We start from the raw sequence: 15,075 nt of genomic DNA, 5'->3' as shown, positions 1-15,075 counted from the left end.
GAAAACAATGCCGAGATAAGCGGAAAGCATATACAACGCCTAGAATTCCCAAATGGTCGCCCATCTGGTACTAGCCAGGCTCACTGTTGCTTAACTTCGGTGATCTGACGAGAACTGGTGTGTCAACGTGATCGAGGCAATGCATGAAGCCAATTGATGTAAGGAGATAACAAGGACGAAAAATTATTATTGCAAAGACAGGAGATGCAAATTGACTTTAGTATTGAAAATATTAAAAATATAAGGAAAAAAGGGACACGCCTGCGATTGAAAGACAATAGCCAAGTATTAACAAGATTAAATGAAACAAGCCATATCTTACCTCAATCTATAACTGAATCCAGGTCAACCTCTAGGTTAACTGCATATTTCAACTGATCAGAGGAAGCTGTGCGAGAGGAAATACTAGAATAGAGAGTGGTGACATCGGCACAAATGCTAATTTTCTGAATAATATTCTCTGGAAGGCTCTTTATATAGGGAAGAAACAGTGTTGAAAGAAACTATAGAAAAGAATCCTGAGGAAATTGAAGATACTTTATCAAGAGTAACTCGTAAGCTTTGACCAAAAAGAAAACACTTAATGTCAAGACATTTATCACCAATACCATAACCTCGAAGTTTATGTAGAGGTCCAGTATGCCACATTTTGTCGAACGCCATCGAAATATAAAGCAGAATAATCCCACCCTATCGAGAATTATCCATAAACCAACAGATCTGTTCAGTCACAACAGTTCATAGATCAGCTGTAGAACGAAAACCACGAAAGCTATACTGAACATCACTAAAGAGCTCCAGACTTTCCAGAAATGAACAAAGCTACTGTTGATCGACCCCTTAAAAACTTTGCTAATAACAGAGAGAAGACGAACAGTACAATTTTTGGTTGAACCAGACTTATCATAATATTTTTGAAGATAAGGACAAGAGAGGACTTCTTCCAACAAGAAGGGAAACAGAGCTCGAATAATTTCGCGAGGATAGAAATTTCAGGATCACAACGTTTGAGAACAACAACAGGAATTAAATCAGGACCGGAAGCCTAAGATGGTTCATAATTTAGAATGTAAATATATATATATATATATATATATATATATATATATATATATATATATATATTTGTTTTTACATAAGCAGTAATATATTGCTACACAGTCATGAGCATGTTTCGGACAGCTAGTTTCTAGAAACTAGAGACTTCTTCATCCATCTTTTTATTTAAACTTTCGCTCGACAACCGACAAAAAAAAAAAAAAAAAAATAAATAAATTAAAAAAAAATGATTTTGTATCCGACACTTAAAGGTTTTTCAAAATATTCATTTAAATCTTATTTTTAAAAAAAATAGCAGGCCCACCTGGCGTTACTCAAGACCGTATAAAACAATGAGAAAATTGCAGTTGACTTTGAACATATCTGTTATCCTTAGCAGAGAGGAATATTTTATGCGTATATTTCACTTGCTATCTCGAGCAAAAGAATATTTTACCTAACCTAGGACGTGAATTACACAAATTATGCATGAAATAATTTCAACTTCCCTAGGACATGTGATTAACAGCACGAATATTAAATAATTTTACAATTCCTAGGACGGATAATGTACAACACGTATATTAAATAATTTTCTTACCCTCTGACGAGTAATGTAAATGTATATATATATATATATATGAAACAATTTTATGTACTCTCAACAGGTATTGTACAACATATATGAACTAAATCCCCATATTAAGAATGGCTTTCTAAATAATAACGTTATTATTTCAGCACGGCCCGTATTCCATGTGTCACCCCCCTGTCTTAAAATATGTATGAAACAAAGTAAAAAAAAAGACATATAGGTTTGTTTTCATATTTACAAATTTCAAACAGCGAGTATAGTTTCGTTTTTTTTTGTGTGTGTGTTTTTTTAATACAAAGACATAAAAAATGAGTTGGTGTCATCAGTTGGAATTGAAAAAAACCAAAAAAAAAAAACCGAACGTTCTAGCCTGATAGAGAATTGAAGAAATGAACCTAATGTGCGCATGCGCAAAAAAAAAAAAAAAATAAAAAAAATAAAAACAACAAAAACCCCGAAAATGTCTGCTAATGGTTAATGAACATTTTACAGATAAATTTGCCGATATACATGCATGTAAACGCAGATATTATTCGCTATAAACCACCCTTGATGCATGAATATTATTTTCTGAGAATTTTAGGTTTTCGAAATAAAAATAAAAATAAAAACAAAATCATCCTCAACCCCACCCACAATAATTTAGATTCCGCAATTGGTAATCATTTATTGGATAGCCCAAAATGTGGGCAGGCTTATAAGGACGACTTTTTTCAATTTTATTTCGAGGCCGATCGAGTAGTTATTTGAAAACTCTCGAATCCGTCTCTATTGCACCCCTTAAACCCTCTCTCTGCAGGCAAAACGGTTTGTGAACACCCTGGGCCTTAAACCCTCTCTCTGCTTTCAAGTGAGGATCATGCAATCTCACATCTTCGAAGTCAGCTTGAAAGTCAACACCAAAGTGTACCTGGATGTGCTGAAGAGTGTGGTGATCCCCTTGTGCAATCAGGTAGCCGCTGGCAGACCCTGGGTGTGGTAGCAGGACTCGGCGCCGGCCCACAGATCCAAAGAGACCAAAACGCATTGTACTCTTTTCTCACTGGTCCCTCCTTCTCCGACTTGAACCCGCTGAACTGCTTGGTTTAGACATATGTCAAGAACATCACCAATATAACCTCTCACAACGTCAAAGCCATCCCGATAGCAGTTATTCGCTGAGTATTCGCCGTTCTACCGCCGGTGCTTGTGGAAAAAGCGTGCTCCCAGATTCGGATCCGTATCAAAACCGCAATGTAGGCTGAAGGAGGCTACATTGAATAAATGTCAGCTCTACTACATAATCAAGTTACCTGAATTGATTTTCCCAATAAAAGTTTTAAAATAAAGTTGTAATGCTGTTTTCTATACGACGACAAATTTATCGTTCCACCCTGTAATTGCTTTTTCATACAGAAAATGTATTAAATGAGATGAAATGTGCTTTGCTCACGTACTGAATATACTTATGTTTTATTTTGTCTATAAGAAAGGCATGGCGTGCACCAAAACTATATATATATATATATATATATATATATATATATATATATATATATATATATATATATATATATGAATGAATATATAAATGAAAATTACAATTGAATTTACCAAAATGATCCAAGATGGTAAAATTAAAGTAAATTATAAATATTAAAGAATTAATATTTATAAAATTATCTCAGCCAGATAAAAAAGCTCGATAAAACCGAATAGGAAATAGAGCTTATAATATGAGCAAACAGTTAATAAAATATGTTAAAAAACACTTTGAAATGAGTTAAAAACATATTTAATCTGAAAAGGAAACACTAGATAAATGGATAGTCCTTAATCCGCGGAGTTTCGAAGAAATACTTTCCTTCTCATCAGAGGGTAGGAATTAGCAAAATGCGGGATCGGATTTTGCATGCAGAAGTATTTTATGAAACAACAAGTAAGTTAAAGATCTTACTTGAAAACAAAAAAAGGGAAGCAGAGGGAATATGGTAAAGAAAAAGGTGGTTACACACGAATGGATAGTCTGGTGGAAGATAAAAGTGTTTTTTAACATATTTTATTAACTGCTTGATCATATATATATATATATATATATATATATATATATATATATATATATATATATATATATATATTACCTATGGTGGGATGCACTTATTTCAAAAGGAGTTTTTCTAGTTCTGTGAAAATATTTCTTACCTTGTCGTATAATCTTGATTGCAAAATTACATCACTTTTTTTTCACAGTTTTGTATTAACAAACGTTTTATTATTCCTGAAAGTGGTCCCCATGATTTTTCTGCTGCAATGTTTTGGTGTAAAGAACTTCCGCAAATTCTTGTTTCATTTTTAAAGAAACATATCAGAATTCACACGAAGAAAAAAAAATGGCAGTGAATATATACGCTGTGTGAATAAAATGTGTAAAACAGAACTTACAAACAAAAAACAAGATGACTGCCATTAACCCCCCCTATTTATTTCCTTTTCATGCTTTCATTCTCTGTTTCACTCGTTACTTCTCTTTTCGCGACCGCAGTGAATTAGTAGTGACAGTAGTCGATGAAGCGACGTGGTTGCTATGGAAACTAGTCATAAAAAACGTCGCTCACCTCCTTACGTTTTTTTATTTTTTTTTTACGATTTTGAACAACAAGAAATTATGATTTTAACATAAAAAAATTGCTGTGATAGCTTTGGAATCGTCTCATGGTTACAAAGAGGCATAAACATACTGGACACTAAAATGCAGAAAATATTAAAATTATACAGAATAACACATAGAAACCAGTGTCTGTCTAGGCAGTATCTGCCCAGAGGAACAGGAGGTATGGGCTTCTAAGAGACTGATCATAAGCATCGAATCATTAACTATATGATGAACTCCAACATCCAAACCTCTAAATAATACACCAGCATAACGAAGCAAGAGCCAGCAGAACAACCGTTATTATGAAACTGGCTAAACATTTTGAACATGATTGTCTTACAAATGAAACAGAATCAGAAAACAAGTCTGCTACAGAAATAGCCCAAAATCGAAAAAAAAAAAAAAAACTACACAAATAACTTGTAAAAAATCTGGAAGAATCGGCCAACCAACAACGTGACAAATATTTTTCTGGATGAATTCACCCAGGGCTTTATAATAAGGAAGGCTCTACAGACTGGCTAAAAAGAGGATTGCGCCACTATAATCAGTCGAGGACTGTCCAAGATCATGGCTTGATGACTAAAGTTTATAAGAAGAGTGCTCAGCAATCGCAAGTGCATGTTCTGTCACAGAGAAGTAGAGAGTGTAAGACACTTGACATCCAGCGGCAAGGTTCTGTTGGGGGACGGCTGCTATACAATGCGACACAATAAAGTGTGTAAATATCTCCAATGGATGACTTCTAAAAAGTTGAATATCAAATGCATCAGTTCTGAGAATATATACGAGAAAGAAGAATCGGAAATGAGTCGTACACCATACACCATAACCATGCGATCCCTGCAGCTACGGAGCTTAAAACATGACATGATTTGGGACAAGAAAGAGAAAGAAGCAACCTTAGTAGAAGTCAGTGTCCTTAATGATGCTTGGTTAAACAGAGCTGAGAGGGGGAAAATAACGAACTACAAAGGTCTTATTTATGGCATGAAAAGAAACTGGAATCTTAGGAAGAGCGCCATAATTCCAGTAATTATAGAAATCAATAGACTCATGAAAAAGAATGTAAAAAAACTATCTGGTAAATATATCCGGTGAACCAAGTGCAAGAGATTCCAACAATTTCACTTAAAAAGACGGTCAGAATGTTTAAAAGATCTCTCGGTTAGAATATATAAGATACCGGGTGCATATTTGATATCGGGCAGGATGCACCATCCTCAGCCCGAACAAACTGATTAGAAAACTGAAAAAAGAGAAAAGCTCTAAAGTTTTTATATAGAGAACAATGCCAGCTCTGTTATTTGTTATTTGTCTTCTTTGAACCATATATTTTTATGTGATTGAAATACTTCTCACTTCTTGAATGAGATTTATTTTATAGACAATATGTGGTGGTGGTGGTGGTGGTTTTTTTTTCGCCCGGCTTTGGCCGGTCGTAAAATACGCTCAAATATATTAAATATTTCGTTTCATTATTGCAGAGCACATTTTTCTATTGAATCTTCTATCCTATCTAATATATAGTATTAATTTCAGAAGTAAAAAAAAAAAAAAAAAATGACTTGAGTGCCATCAGCTAGAATTGAAACCAAGACATTTAATACTTCATCCGCGTTCCCTACCGTTCGAGCTATTGACAGATAAGAAAGATTAAAAATTAAACCACTTTAAGCTATCTATGAATTTGCGCAAAAGCAATAGAAATATGTCGGCAAGTTGAAATGAACATTTTGCATTTCAACTTGCCGACATATTTCTATACAAGTTGTTCATCCATCCAAACAAAGATTTTACTCGTAATAAACCATTCATGGTGTATGATTACCACTTCCTGTTAATTTCAGTGCTATCTGACCAGTAGTTTAAGAGTTTATCGGTTAAATATTTATACGCACAGATATACCGATATATATACAGCTATTATTTTATTTATATAGATAGACTGTTTTATTTATATAGATAAACTGTTTTATTTATATAGATAAACTACTATGGTTCATGAATGAATCAACCGTTGTTATACGTCGATTTACCGTATATACGGTATAATGACGTTAATACACCGGTTCTCATGAGAAATTAAGCAACGTTGAGCCTGGTCAATATAAGATGTGTGACCATTTGGAAATACCGGATACTGTATGTAGGAGAACCTCAACACTTCTCTGCAAGAAGTATAAAAAATAAAAACCTAACGTTCTCATATATGCAACTGGGTATCGCTTGTGAATTCAATATTTCTATGGAACTTTCTACTTCTAGGAAAGCCGGTTCAACCCGCCTACGGTGTGTGCCGTTATTAATTTATCAACTTATTTTTGGAATGTTGTCTTCTCAAACATCTTATATATCAAAATATTATATCATATATTTTACTTGACATTTTGAACGCATTTTCATTAATGATGAAAAAAAAACTGGAACTCGTGACGTAAAAATACGATTAACTTTACAAAAAACAAAAAAACAAAAACAAAAAAAAAACACACACACACTACGATTAAATGAACATTCATAAATATAAAATAAAATACAAAATATTAAACTTCAGTTCGATACAAGATCAATAATTTAACAGCGGAGAGTAACATCAGTAGGGTTTTTTTTTACATGGTAGTCACCACTTATCAGGGCCCGGAAGTTTTTTTCTATTCTTTGCAACTGGAAGCTACAACGTGTTGGTCCCCGGACAACGTTTCATGCTAATCTATCTAATCCATCATTTCTGAACAAGAAGATGACGGTGGTCGAGTGGTTAACGACGACCTGGGTGTTTCAAGTTCGAATCCAGTTCGTTTCATAAAAATCACTTTCATTTGGGATGTTGGCAACTTTCACATGGTCCATCCGATATGTTTCTAGAAAACAATTCTGATTAGAAAAATATCAGAGAAATCAATGGCAACAATAGGCTCTTTGGATTCAAAGGATATTATGATGATCATTTATAAACAAAATACTAAACTGGTAGTATTTGCCATGGATCGATGTCGAAACGTATTCGAAACGAACTAGAAAATTTAATTTAATGCTTATCAGTATTGTAATAGTATGCAGAGAACTTCAAATTGCACAGATTTTAAAAAAGAATTTAAATCAAGTACCCCTTTATTTTTTATTATTTTAGGAATGTGGTCAAAATTAAAAGCTACATTCAAATTATAAAGTGATGTACAACAAATTTTTAGATAAATAATACGGACAGTCATTGCAGTTAAAAGTGAAATAAACTATACTGTTTGGTTGAGTTCTACAGTTTATGTAAAAGAATGAACAACGAAATTCGGTTCGTACCGATAATACGACTGGACAAAAATCTTGCAATTACTCATTACTTCGTATTGGGAGTTATAATTTCAAAGTAAAACTGAGGGCCTACTCGCAAATACATTAGAAAAAATGTACAAAAATGCTAACTATAACAAGTATGAAGGTTCGTAAAAATAAATAGACTGGCATTTTGATATATATATTTCTGTTATATAGCTGTGGAACACGAGAAATTATCTGTTATTTATCTGTCTGTCGCTCTATCTATATATGTATATGTATGTGCATCTATCTCGATCTAGATATCTATCTAAATGGCGAAATAAACAAGAGATGAGATGTGAAGCTATGTTTTGATAAAAGTTGTCAAAACATATTGGGGTATAAAATAGACAAGTTGCACCGGAAGCTCTAGAAATAGCTGACCAGAAGGACGCCTTTATTGTTACGTGTTCAGGATGGCTGGACATAGAGTCAAGTTGGAATCTGGGCGTTGAAAAGAGCGGATGGTCAACGGGTGTCTCACCCATACTTGGGAGGGAGTTGACGTGTCACAAAATTGGAGGCTAAAATTAACCACCCAAGCAAAGATACTCACTTTCCTTTATTCTGCGATCAACATCTGGAAAGGGAATAAAAAACTATATAAACAAACCATTGTCTTGGAGTGAAACGCATTCGTTCAAACAGGTTCCAGCTTCCTTCCAAGAACAGATAAATTCCAGGTTGACCACAAGACCAACAACGCAGTTGAAAAGTTGAAAAGGTATGTTGAAATTCATGTATGTGTTTATGTTATGTGTGACACACACGCACGCAACACACTTAGACTGATCACAGAACGAACCTAAATAGGCAACAAAGACAACTTAGAGTTCAATTAGTGAAGAAGCCACTGCTATGTAGACATTTAGCAAAATGACACACAGTCACGACGTATAAATGAACCAGGTCCTGGATATGACCTTAAACTATATCCGATGGTGAGGCCCATGCTTGCGGGCTTTGGGGAGTGTGGAGCCACCCTTTAATTGCCGTTGCTCTCAGATCCACTCTGATATATATAGAGTGGTAGTAACTGCTAGGGTCCCAACTATGGGTTAAATAGAAATCGAATTGAAAAAAAAAACATATATTCTATTAAAAAACTTTTTCTTCAAAATCACTGGATTCGGCATTAAATAAACTGAAAAGGGCTGATATGCCGTAAAGCAAAAACAACTAACCGTATAAATGAACCACAAAAACCCACAATGTAACATTTCAACAAATAATAGATTTGACGGTTCCTTGTGTCTACATTTTGATAAAAAGTAAAAGTAAGAAAAACAAACACGCTGAACACACGGGAAAATAGTATTTTTAAAATTCAAAGCATTGGTAAATGCGAAATCTTTTTTAACAACAAGTACAGACTTAAGATACACAAGTGACGAAATAAACGGAAGCTAGACCCAAGCATATTGACGTCAGATATTTATATGATAAAAGATTTCTTTTGTAAACGGACTGTCATACATTGCTAATCACTATCAATATTTCCGTCTAAGAAAGGAATGCTGGTTTATACTGCAAAAAAGTATTCTTTCGAACGATACATTACTATGAAATTTCTTTCATCAAAGAAAATGGTACACGAAGACGGATTGTGAAGACGTATTCTGAAATTACATGAATTTCCACAAGAAACGCTAATTACTTTATTAAGTATGACAATGGAGATAAAAAATATACTTTTAAATAGATTGTCAAAGTAAAAAAAAATCTAAATTAGGTAAACATCTTCTTGTGATGGTATTTTGTTATATGGTTAACGTGTGATAATACCGCCATTCCCGAAGAAATACTATGTAAAGATTTTCATATATGAATTCCTGAAATCTCTCGATTGAAAACTCTTAAGCGGTGATGTTTACTGTTCTGGTATGGATAAACCAATCGAAAAGCTTGTGAAACTTCGTAGATGTTGTGTAGTAAAATTGGTATTTTATTTTACATTAGGTCAACCTCCACAATTTTCTTTAAAATTACGACTTTTAAAGGTTTTCGACTATGCTGAATACGAAAATCACATTTAAATTTTGAAGAGACTAGTAGTTATCGAGACATAAAGACCTGTATTATGCACTGAATTTCTCTGGCGGTCGCACGTAAATTTCTTTTTTTTTTTTCATTAACTGCAAAGAATTTTATAAGACTTGAAAATTTACGTTTTTTTTAGCAGTGCAAAAGTAAATTATGTTACTTTTTTAGACGTCCATTGAACAAGCAACTGATCCTGAAGAACTTGCAAAACAGTTTACACACATATTTGGTGAAAATGTGATTCAGAGGTTTCTTATACGTCGGCTATTAACAAAACATAGGCTCCAACAAGCAAGTACAAGTAGTATGCCCGACAACATAAATGGAATTTTTCGACACGGTTGACTAATTGTAGAACCATACAGCGACGACCACATAAATTCTTATAACAAATAGATATTCGATGTTGATCCTATAGTTTCTTTCGCATACGGTTCAAGAAATCATGCCCCCCAATAAATTTCGCCAAAATAGTTGGTTTGAGTTGGAAGAATAGTTAGAGGGACAAATCAGAGAAATTGGATTGTTGCTTGTACGTTGAATCCACTGTGTGGAGGCTACGTTGATCACCGAAATTTACTAAAATAATTTTAAGATCCCCCCCCCCAGAAAAAAAGAATAAATAATTAAATAAAATATTAAATTACCAACGATACAGATCAAATTAAGCAAAAATAAAACACCAAAGCAATCCCTGATCAAGGCCGGGTAATACTGCTAGTCATCACTAAAATTATATCGCAAAGACGTAATAAGAGAAATTATTTGATATCTTATAATAAATAAACTTCACTGAAAACTAGTGTTGTCTGTAGTACGTATATTGATATTCTCATTTCAGAATCAATATTTAACAAACACATTTTATACGACTGAATTACTTCTCTAATTCAGTTAATAACAAAGATATTTGAAGATTTCGTAATTGACTGTGGCAGCCATGTTGGATTTTTTTACTTTACAAAAAACCTTCAAGATATCATTATCTGAATTCAAAGCATTAATAATAGCTACAGAAAATAAATTAATGAGTCAAAGCAAGGTCATGCAAATAGAGAATGTGCGCATGACCTTGACTATATATATATATATATATATATATATATATATATATATATATATATATATATATATATATATATATATATATATATATATATATATTACGCCGTTGGTAACCGGGAAAGGGGCTGAGATGTCACCGTCATCAGTTACTCGCGCCATCATGCCGTGATGGAACTGTCTTACAATATTCACGTACTTGTCCGGGCAACCAAACTTTGACATGATCTTCCACAGGCCTTCCCTGCTCACTGAGTCGAAAGCCTTCGTGAGATCAACGAAAGTCATGTAGAGGTTTTGATATTGTTCTTTGCACTTCTCTTGGCGAGCGGTAAATATCATATCGATGGTTCCGCGACCTGTGCGAAAACCACATTGGCTTTCTGGAAGGTGACCCTGTTCCAGGTGTTTCAGAAGGCGGTTTAGAAGAACACGAGCTAGTATTTTGCCTGCGATTGAGAGGAAAGAGATACCTCGGTGATTATCGCAAGACTGTTTGCACCAACGCTTTTCAGCATGACGTTTTCGGCAATGCTGACTGATGCCTTCAGGGAAGTTACTCCTGGCATCCAAATTCGGTGCCGGTGTGATGGGAACTCTTCAGTCTCCGCCATCTACAAGCTGTCAGTAAAGTCAAAGAAACAGTAATCAGAGACCTCCTTTTTGCTGACGACTGTGCTCTCAATGCCACCAAACAGCATGAAATACAATTGGAAGTGGACAAATTTTCTTCAGCATGTGAGAACTTCGACCTTACAATAAGTATGAGCAAGACAGAAGTCATGCACCAGCCTGTTCCTGGCAGCACGTACCAGGAACCGAACATCCAAGTAAATGGTCAGAGCTTGAAAGCAGTAGACCATTTCACCTACCTTAGCAGTACACTCTCTCGTGCTGCCAACATCGACATCGAAATCACCAACCGCATTGCCAAGGCCAGCAGCTCCTTTGACAGACTAAGGAAAACAGTCTGGGAACGAAGAGGAATTCAGCAGTACACAAAGGTCAAAGTGTACAAAGCAGTGGTCCTGACATCTCTTCTATATGGTTGTGAAACGTGGGTCCTCTACAGACGTCACGAAAAACAACTAAACCACTTCCATCTTCGATGCCTTCGGAACATCTTGAACATTCGCTGACAAGACAAGATCCCAGACACTGATGTTCTCGAGAGGTCCAAGCTCCCAAGCGTCATCACTACGAGCCGCAAAGCGCAAACTCGCTGGGTAGGCCACGTGTATCGGATGACAGACTCGCGCATATCAAAACAACTGCTCTATGGTGAACTCCGGTGCGGAGTGAGACGAGCTGGTGGACAGCGCAAACGGTTCAAAGACACTCTGATGTCCTATATGAAAGACTTCAACATTGACGTGAACTCCTGGGAAAGCAGTGCTTCCAACAGGCCAACCTGGCGCCGCTTGGTACACGAGGGCTCTCTGCTCGCGGAGGCAAGACGAACTGAATCTGCAAAAGAGAAGCGCGCTGCGCGAAAAACCCGAGATGCTGGTGTCCAACATGTGGCAGGGGCTTCCGCGCCCGGACTGGACTGATCAGCCACCTACGGACACGCAACTAGTTGTCTATGGTCATAATCGACTCCGATTCACACACACACACACACACACACGCACACACACACACACACACACACACACACACACACACACACACACACACACACACACACATATATATATATACATATATGTATATATATATATACTATAATAATTATTAAATACCTACAGATACTAGTTTTTCATCCTTTTGGGTATTATCAGTGCAAGATGTCACGATTAACACTAGAGGATAGATTTGAACCCGGCAACAGAAGCCATCTCTGGCTTCATTAGTAAGGAACTAATCTATTTGGCTACCGTTAACTGCAAGAAACATTGTTAAAATTTAAACATTTATTTTTAAAATGCTTTTTAACATCTGTCAGAGTGATTTAATCATTATATGATGATCTGCGCATAAGAGCTAAATTGACCGATTTTTAAAATTTCAACTGAAAGTGCTCAACGATAAGAAACAAGTTTCTTATATATGTATATGTATCTATGTATGTATACATATAATACATATATATATACATGTATCTATATCAAAATATATATCTATATCTATATCAATATCAATATCTATATCTATATATATCTATATCTATATATATATCTATCAATATATATATATATATATATATATATATATATATATATATATATATATCGTCGTTGTGTAAATCTTCTATTCTAATACTAACTAACTAATGGACCCTTTAGCTTGCCAGGATAAATTTGACTGGATCTTAAATTTCTTTTGTTTTTCGATAGTTTAAAGTTGTTGTCACTTCTTTCGTTGAGGAGTTTTAAAGTTTGCCTCTGAAATATTTTATTCAAAAGTTTCTGATGTGAATTTTTTTTTATTTGTTTATTTTTTAAATCTTACATACAACGTGTGGTTGTATAGTCGTAGTAGAAGGATACATGTATTTCAAGTAAAGTAAATATTTTTCGATAAAATCAGCCGTTTAACGACTTTCAAAAAAACAATTTAGCAGACAATAATTTAGTCGATTATTATATTTTTTTAGGAGAACAAGTCATAATCATAATTATGAGGCAATATCACCAACCGCACTGATTAGCAACGGATCTTTCAAAAATCTTTCTTTCACTCCAAAGTAAACTCGCGTGCTTGCCAAACGTAACTTCTTAATCGCCACGAGTCTTTTCCTTTTTCTTCTCTTTGCTTCTCCTCCAGTTCCTATTGATCTTTATACTTATATATGCATTTCATTTCGTGACGTCATGCACACGTCACAGCTTTATATGCTTAATGGTGGCTGGCGGCTTTGCCCAGTCGTAAAATACGCTTAAATATGATATTTTAATTTTTCATGACTTCGTCTATATTATTATAGTGTCGTGATTTCCAAAGTAGAAAAAAAAAAAGAAAAAGATTTAGCGCCCTCAACTAGAATCGAAACCGAAAGGAAAACTGTAACATTCAAAGCTGGTGACGTTATCACTGTACCAACATGACACGCATATAAGTAAGGCCCATAAAAAAACCTCAATCATTTGAGGCCCCTAGCGCAGCTCTGCGACTTTTAGTTTCGGACGAGATAGAGTTTGAAAATATGCAGACAGAAAGACAGACATAGTTTTATAAATTAGATATGTCACGTGAGTCGTCATTTAATGGTTTACTTAGACTACGTTACACAATATTTTATTTGAAATTTATAAATTTTCAAAGTACACGTTTATAAACTTTACCAAGTCAGGAGTATATAAATAATAGATAAATTTAGTTTTTTTTTTTTAAGTGCAACAATATGGGCATAACATAAAATAAACCCAAGGTAGGATCGTAAGAAAGGAGAGGGGAAGCGAAGAGAAGAAAAAGAAAAAGAAACAGACGCATGGCGATTGGGAAGTTGCACTCGACAAGCACGCGAGTCTCTTTTTCTTATCCCTTCAAAAGCCAGCTTTGTCTAGTACAGTATATTGAGAGCCAGCTGTATATAATACAGTGAATCGAGACCCAGCTGTCTCTGGTGCCGTGTATTGAGAAATCGCTATGTCTAGCGCCATGTATTAAAAGGCGGCCGACATGGCGGTCATTTATAGAAAACAACAACAACATTACACTCATACCTTAATTTTTAAAGTTTATAAAACACATAAGCATTGTCATGCCTTGCAAGAAATACTTTTCTAACATTTTATATCATGTATCCACATAAAATTTTATAAGGAGATTTAACATTTTATGTATTGTTTTTCAGTATTTACTTCACCAGTGCTCATTACGTGAGTAGAGCTAGGTAGTAAGCAGGAAGAGTCCTTACGAGGATGAAACGCGGAAAATGTTGTATTGTTTGATTGCCATATATTTTCATAACTTACAATATTTGAAAATATGTGGTGCGTTTGTGACGTGATTTTTACTTTCAAAGGAACCATAGTTTTTAGGATTCAAAAATGAACCATATTTGGGAAAATTAAAAAACTGATTCATCGCACCACATGTTTTAACGACTATGGTGACTATCTTTCGTTTGAAAAATTTGTCACACCAAAAACGCACCACATTTTCACATCCATATTTTCTTTTTTTGTGTTTATATATATATATATATATATATATATATATATATATATATATATATATATATATATGTGTGAGTGTGTGTGTGTGTGTGTGTGTGTGTGTGGGTGTGTGTGTCTATAAAACTGAAATTGCCTGTCTGTGTGTGTGTATCTGTCTGTGTACATTTCACTAGCAAACTACTCTGTCAATTTTCAGTCTACAGACTTGAGATTTGACATAAGGGGTATTGAGATTAGGGAAAATCTTTTTAATCGGATTTTGG

The sequence above is a fragment of the Euprymna scolopes genome, chromosome 12 (assembly GCF_053919585.1).
Source record: "Euprymna scolopes isolate OS-2025 chromosome 12, ASM5391958v1, whole genome shotgun sequence".
NCBI lineage: Eukaryota > Metazoa > Mollusca > Cephalopoda > Sepiida > Sepiolidae > Euprymna > Euprymna scolopes.
Note: the sequence above shows the minus strand (reverse complement) of the source record.